The following is a 7,466-nucleotide window of genomic DNA, read 5'->3' on the forward strand; positions in this document are numbered from 1 at the left end:
GCTTGAAAGGACAAGTCGCGACCTCCGAGCGCTGAGCGACCTCCCCGCATCTACTGGACCGGACCGGGTCGATTCTGTCCCTGAGCCAAGAGTGCACCTTGAGCCATCGACTACCCGCTTTCCTTGCCATCAATCCCCGTGTGAGTCAGTTTTGTCCTGTTTATCTGTCGTCTGTCGGGGCTACTATAAGACCGTAATTAAGTGCCTACCTTACTATGCTGTCTCTCTCATCCCTGTAATCTGACCTTCCGCAATATTATAACCTCCTCCGGAGGTCTTGAGAACTGAACCCTTGGTGTCGTGTCATTTTAACCCAGCCGTTGTGTCCTTTTCCTCAATTGATTTAGCGTAGCGCGACTCGGCCAACGTTCGAGTATAATCGGGTAACTTGTGCGAACACGGCGGCCATTCCGCTCGGCCCACCATAACATCAAAGTCGTGTCCGTAACAATATAATCGAGCACACAGCCATGCAATCTCCATAGACAAACATTGGCAGTAGAATGGGCTGCACTGAAGAGCTCAGTGACTTTCAACGTGGCACTGTCATAGGATGCCACCTTTCCAACAAGTCAGTTCGTCAAATTTCTGCTCTGCTAGAGCTGCCCCGGTCAACTGTAAGTGCTGTTATTGTGAAGTGGAAACGTCTAGGAGCAACAACAGCTCAGCCGCGAAGTGGTAGGCCACACAAGCTCACAGAACGGGACCGCCGAGTGCTGAAGCGCATGCCACGTAAAAATAGTCTGTCCTCGGTTGCAACCCTCACTACCGAGTTCCAAACTGCCTCTGGAAGCAACATCAGCACAACAACTATTCGTCGGGAGCTTCATAAAATGGGTTTCCATGGCCGAGCCATGACAAGATGGGGTGCAAGATGAGGTGTTGGCAATATTTTTGGACCAGAAGCACTCACTCACTACAGGAGTGGCCACTAGTTGTGTGGGTCATGTGTATGTACATGTGCGCAGCATGAGGACATCGGTGTGCTAATATTATTATTACACGACCCCAGATAAAAAGTCAAATATGCCGAAGCGCACAAGAAAGCTGCTGACAGCAAGAAAAGAGAAGAGCGTATGTGAGAGTAGAAGAAATGCAGAAACTGAAAAACAAGTATGAATGAGGGAAGAAATTAATGCAAGGCATCAGAGATTGACAAGATCTACAGAAACCAAAGAACAAACTAGAAAGCATCTGAAAATGCAATGCCTGTCTGCAACAGTTTGTATTCAGACGTCTTCTTCTTCCGTATGCTCAAAATAATAAGCACAGTTAAAAAAAATATGAAAATTGATGAATTTACTCAACCATGACCTTTGAGATTTATATCTAAAAAACAAATCAACTTCTAGCTTTTGATTGGTGAACCAATTCTGTAACCCAATATGCAAATTCTTAAAATTTCAGGTCAGTTGGATGAAAATTGACAATATTTTATGCAACCTTGACCTTTGACCTTTTGATCTAAAAAAACCACATTCGACTCAACTTTTGAATGGTGAACCAATTATGTGACCCAATATGAAAATTATATTTCAGGTCAATTGGGTGAAAATTGGTGGTTTTACACAGCATTGACCTTTGACCTTTTGATCTAAAAACTAGAACAACACTCTCCGACGTCACGACGTCGACCGATATGCCTCCACCCACATTATTACATCATTATAATACTTGTACCAAGTTTGATTTCAGTCCATTCAGCTGTTCACAAGTTATCAAATTTTTACCTGACATGACCTCTGAACTTTGGCCTTTGACCTCAGAACCCCCAAAATCTAATCAGTTAATCTTTACATCATTATACATACCTGCACCAAGTTTTAATTTGATCACTTCAGCCGTTCTCAATTTGTAGACCTATTACAGATCTTTGACCATTGACATATGACCCCAAAATCTAATCACTTAATCTTTACAACATTATACAAACCTGTACCAATTTTGAATTAGATCACTTCAGCCGTTCTCAAGTTGTAGACCTATTACAGACCTTTGACCATTGACATGTGACCCCAAATCTAATCACTTAATCTTTACAACATTATACAAACCTGTACCAAGTTTGACTAAGATATCTTTAGCCGTTCTCAAGTTATCAGGGTAACGAAAACCTATCGCGGATGGATGGACGAACGGACACCCGGACGGACAACCTGAAAACATAACGCCACATCGACGGAGCATAAAAAATCAATTAAAAAACCAATTAGGTTAAAAACCAGTGACCTAATATGCAAATTCTATTTTAGATCAATTGCATGGAAAATTGGTTTTACACAGCATTGACCTTTGCCTTTTTGATCTAAAAAAAAACAATCAGCTTCTACCTTTTGATTGGGGAGCCAATTCAGTGACCCAATCTGCAAATTCTATAAATATTAGGTCAATCGGATGAAAATTGACGATTTTATGTGACGCTGACCTTTCACCTTTTGACCAAATTATTAATTTGCCTTCTCCCTATTCTCATAATAAAGCTTGGGTGAAAATTTGATGATAATAGTTCAAATGGTAAAAAGGTACAGGCCCGGACAGACACATACACAGACACAGACACTGACAATCACACAGAAGTGATTGCAAAACCCCATCTTCTGCTGCGCATGGGACGGGCTAACAAGATTGAGGCGGGATATTGAATACAAGTTTCACAGAAGAACAATATATACAGAAACCGAACAACAAACATGTCAGCAGCGAGAAATTGAATCCGAGTGTCACAGATTGACAACATCTGCAGAAACTGAAGAACAGGCACGACAAAGATGGGAAATTCATTCTCGCCGAAAGAGGACATTAAGAGGACATTCACGTCATGGCAAATGCAACAAGCAAAACTTGAGTTGCATGAAGAATCTCCGCCAATACCACTTCCACAAACACACCTTGTTGGACAAATGGATGGCACCTGTTCATGAGTGTGAAGCAAAATATTTTCTGCAGGTACATTCACAAAATGCTGCCATGAGGGAAAAGTCATCCTCAATAATATTGTTGCGGACTCCGGTTCTGTTGACCTACTAGGGGGGGGGGGGGGGGGTGAAGTCCCCATTTCCCCTCAGACCCCGGGTCCACAGGCCGCCAGCCACGAAGAAGCTCACGGTCGACGGGTTGCGAAGCAACTTCAATCGCCAATCTCCCAAACAACGGGCTGAAGGGTTAGCAACCGGGATTCCGAATACCTTTGAAGCACGCAGCTGGAAAGACCAGGGATTGAACCTTCGCGTTCCCACACCTTATGGTGTGCCGAGCGGATCACACGCTGTGGGTCGCGGCATTATTCTGCGTGATTTATGTGCCGAATTCAAGTCAAATTCGGTTCGGGCTATACTAGGCCAATGAATAAAAGGACGATTCGAACAAGTTGAAAATGACCAAAAAATGTACAGGCCTTTTATTTACAAGGCACAGATAAAAGGGACGAGAGGCAGTTTTTAACTTAGCAATTCTTACCTATCTAGATCCCTGACAGGCGCCTTCACACACAGACGTGAATGAATCACACACCGGTTATTCTCGTACCAATGGAAACGCGCAGGGACTGACTCGAGGGTGGCCGCTGCTGTGCGCAGCGCCCGGTCCGGCAGTTCGCACGCATGGCGCACGGATCGATCCGGCCGTGCAGCTTTGCTAAGGTCCATGAGACGAACCACCGCGTCCAGGTCCGCAAGAGCAACGATCCAGGTCGAGGACGATTCAGGGCAGATGACGATTCAGCACGCAGGACAGCCAGTTTCAAGACGAACGACGAGAGAGAGGTCCGAATGATGATGAGCACGGGTCTTTATTGGGTGGAATGTCCTTCTGGAAGGTTCCACGACCTCCCATTGGCTGAGATGACATTGGCCGGTTGCTAGGGAAGGGTGCATGACCTGATTGGTTCCTTACGTGTTCACGATCTCTCATTGGGCGTTCACGTGTTTACGATGTCATTGGAGCTTTGCTGGTGACGTAAAAAACACGGCATTCAAAAAGTATTCAGACCCCTTCACTTTTTTCACATTTTGTTATGTTGCAGCCTTATGCTGAAATCGTTTAAATTCAATTTTTTCCCTCATCAATCAACACTCAATACCCCATAATGACAAAGAGAAAACAGGATTTTAGAAAGTTTTCAAATTTTTATTTAAATTTATGTTTTATTGTTTATTTAATGTTCATTTAAATTTTATGTTTATGTAAATTATGCAATGGATTACAAAATGTAAATGTTTCATGATATCTTTTATATTATATCACCTTTATCTATCAATATTGTTGAAATGAAGATCAAATAGCTGTATGTTGAAATATGTTGAAAAAGTCAAAACTTTACATGGGGTGTACTTACTTTTTCATGTGACTGTAAGTTGTTTTTAAAATCACATTTTCGTGTACATGTCAGAGCTCCACCCATGAGAGGAAATATTTATTTTGAGCTGTAGATGGCGGCACTTCCATGTTCTAACCCATGACATGGGATATGATGACTTTTTTTTTTCTTTTTTTTTTTTGTATACTGAATCGAGGCTCGTGAAAGAGCTAACATTTATTTCACAAACAAATCAACCAGACAAACAAAATATATAAAAAAGGGAGCGGAAGACAAGATGGGGAGAGAAGGGGAAGCACACAACCATAACATTTGAGAGCAGGGAGATGTGTGGGAGGGAGAGGGCTTGGGGGGAGAAGGCGTGGGAAGGGGGGGGGGGGGGCAGGGTGGGAGAAGTATAAAACAAAAGACTTCCTGGACAAAAGTTGGTATTTCAAACAAGTGGATTTGGGGTGAAACTAGCGGGGGTAGAAAAGATCAAGGTTTTGGATGGCGGAAGATAAGAGATGATGGTGAACAGCTGTTTTAAAGACCTGGAGGGTGGAGTGGGATTGAAGAGAGTGAGGGAGTTTGTTCCAGAGGCGGGAGAAAAGAGGAATGAAGGAGTGAAGGTGAGCAGAGAGTCTTGATTTTGGCAGTTTAACCATAAGAGGGTTGCAGGCAGATCTTGTGCAACCTGTAGGAATATTTGGGGGACAGAGCCCAGAAAGAGCTGGGGGGGGGGGGGGGGGAGCAAGGCCAGAGAGGAGTCGGTAGAAGACGGAAAGACCACCAACCTGCCTGCGGTCAGTGAGTGGAAGGCCCTTGAAGTTAGCTTCATCGTGGGAGATTCCAATGATTCTGAACGCTTTGGTTTCAACAGCGTGAAGACGAGCTAGGTGTGAGGCAGGAGCACCAGCCCAGAGGGGAGAGCAGTATTCCATTGAGCTGTTGATGAAAGCCTTGTATGTGGTGAGGAGCTCTGGTGTGCCAAGGAAGGACTTTGCACGATGGAGGATGCGCAGTCTGCGACTGGCTTTGGAGGCCAGATTTGAAATGTGGTTTTCCCAGGAAAGATCATGGCAGATAGTGAGACCCAAAAGCTTGAGTGACTGAACTTCTTGGAGAGGATTATTCAGAAAGTGGATGGGAGGGTTGTCCAGTCGGTCTTTTCGGAGAGACATCGGAAGAGTGTGAGATTTGTCAGGATTGAAAGACATGTTCCACTTGTTTGACCAGTCTGTGATTTTCTCCAGGTCTGCAGAGAGTGAGGAGGCTGCAGACTGCCGATCTGAGGGATGAGGAATGGAGCGACAGAGAGTAGAGTCATCAGCAAAGAGATAGAGAGGATTTTCAAGAGAGTAAGAGAGATCATTGATGAAGACCAGAAAAAGCACAGGGCCCAGAACACTGCCTTGGGGAACTCCAGCCTGAACAGGAAGAGGAGATGAGAGAAACCCATTCAGGGCCACACGTTGACTACGACTAGAGAGGAAGTCTGCCAGCCATGCGTGAAGATTTCCATGGATACTGTGGAAGTATAAATCTTTACTTGTAATTAGTTATGAGATTGGTGAGTGAGCAGGTGGTTCAAAGAATGTCAGGAATGTCAGGAATTTGGACCTCGGAGCACGGAGAAAAACGAAACCTGGGAGTTCTTTTGTTCGCCTTGTCACGGCCCCGGGCTAACACACATTCCTAGGCTCTTACTATTGTTTAAACATCGGGATGCAAATGAAGGGTTGGAGGAACTCCCAGCAGGAGGGGAAAGGATTAAAACTTGTGCAGGAGGGATTAAAAGTTAGCGGAAAGAGGATTAAAAACTTTTGTGTATTCGTGCGCTCATAAAACGTGAACAGCATCCTGGTAGATTTAGACTTGTCACCAGAACCCTTGTCGTACGGAACGGAACGAGTGTCCATGTGAACAGCGCTGTGCAGAGGACCGGCCAAAGAAGAAGAACCATCGACTTAAATTACCAATTCGTTTAGTTATTGTAGTTCCTTATTATTTTGAAACAAGTGATTTATTAATTATAATAAAGTCTTACTTTGTAAAAGCTGTTTCGGTCATTGGAGTCTCCTGAGTCTTCTCAACATTCTCCAACAATCTTGGTGGCCCGTACCGGGATCAATTGGGCATCGACAAGGTCATTCTAAAAGGTAAGCGCGGTTTCTTGTCGATTGTTCCATTATGATGTACGAACCTGTGTATAGCTATTGTGAATATAGATGGAGGAGGTGGTAGGTGGGCGACTCCACAATGCACTATTGGTGCACAAAAGCCCTGGAAAAAAAATAATACAGATGAGACCCTTTTTGCTCGGTGCTGTGTATTTCACAAAGAACCATTTTTGAGCTGGCTTCGGTGCTGTGTATTTCACAAAGATCCATTTTTGAGCTGGTCTGGGTGCTGTGTATTTCACAAAGATCCATTTTTGAGCTGGTCTGGGTGCTGTGTAGCCACAAGGAACCATTTTTTAACTGGCCTCCGTTTTGTGGACACACAAAGAACCATTTCTGTATGATTAAGATATAATTTATCGTCGACCTTGTAAAAATATATGTAACGATTTTTAACATTGTAACATTGTCCGAAGTAGCGTCCTGCAGATGTCTGCTCGTTCCTTTTGTTGAATCGTAATTCCGTTGAATTCTCATTACGATGCGGAATTGAATACGCTGGGTAATGATCGAGATCCGTTATATCGATTTAGGAATGGTGAATGGGCGAACAAAATCACGGATGGTACATCCACAACGATTTTTTAGTCATTATTCGAGTTTAATGATTTCTGTAAATACGTATTTTTCCTGCGCTGTGTAATTAATGCGCCAGTTCTTCTGACACGCGCCACTGAGAAACGCGCCACTGATGTGCGCGAAGCACGCGGGCTGTGAGACGCGCGTCGGCGTGTTTACCTGCATTCACCTGTGTAATTAAGACTGCGTGTTTGAAAAGATTCGTGCGTGGTCGCACAAATACGCTGGTTATTAAAAGCCTTACTATGTACTAGGAGCAAATCGAACCATGAGTGCACCATGAGACGATTTGTTTGCGAGTCGTGTAAGACTCGTACACTTGTTTACACTCGTACACTTGTTTACACTCGTACACTCGCTTGTACACGAGGTATGCTCGTACACTCGTTTACACTCGTTTTGCACTTGCT

The sequence above is a fragment of the Myxine glutinosa genome, chromosome 14 (genome assembly GCF_964187855.1).
Source record: "Myxine glutinosa chromosome 14, kmMyxGlut1.1, whole genome shotgun sequence".
Classification (NCBI taxonomy): Eukaryota; Metazoa; Chordata; class Myxini; order Myxiniformes; family Myxinidae; genus Myxine; species Myxine glutinosa.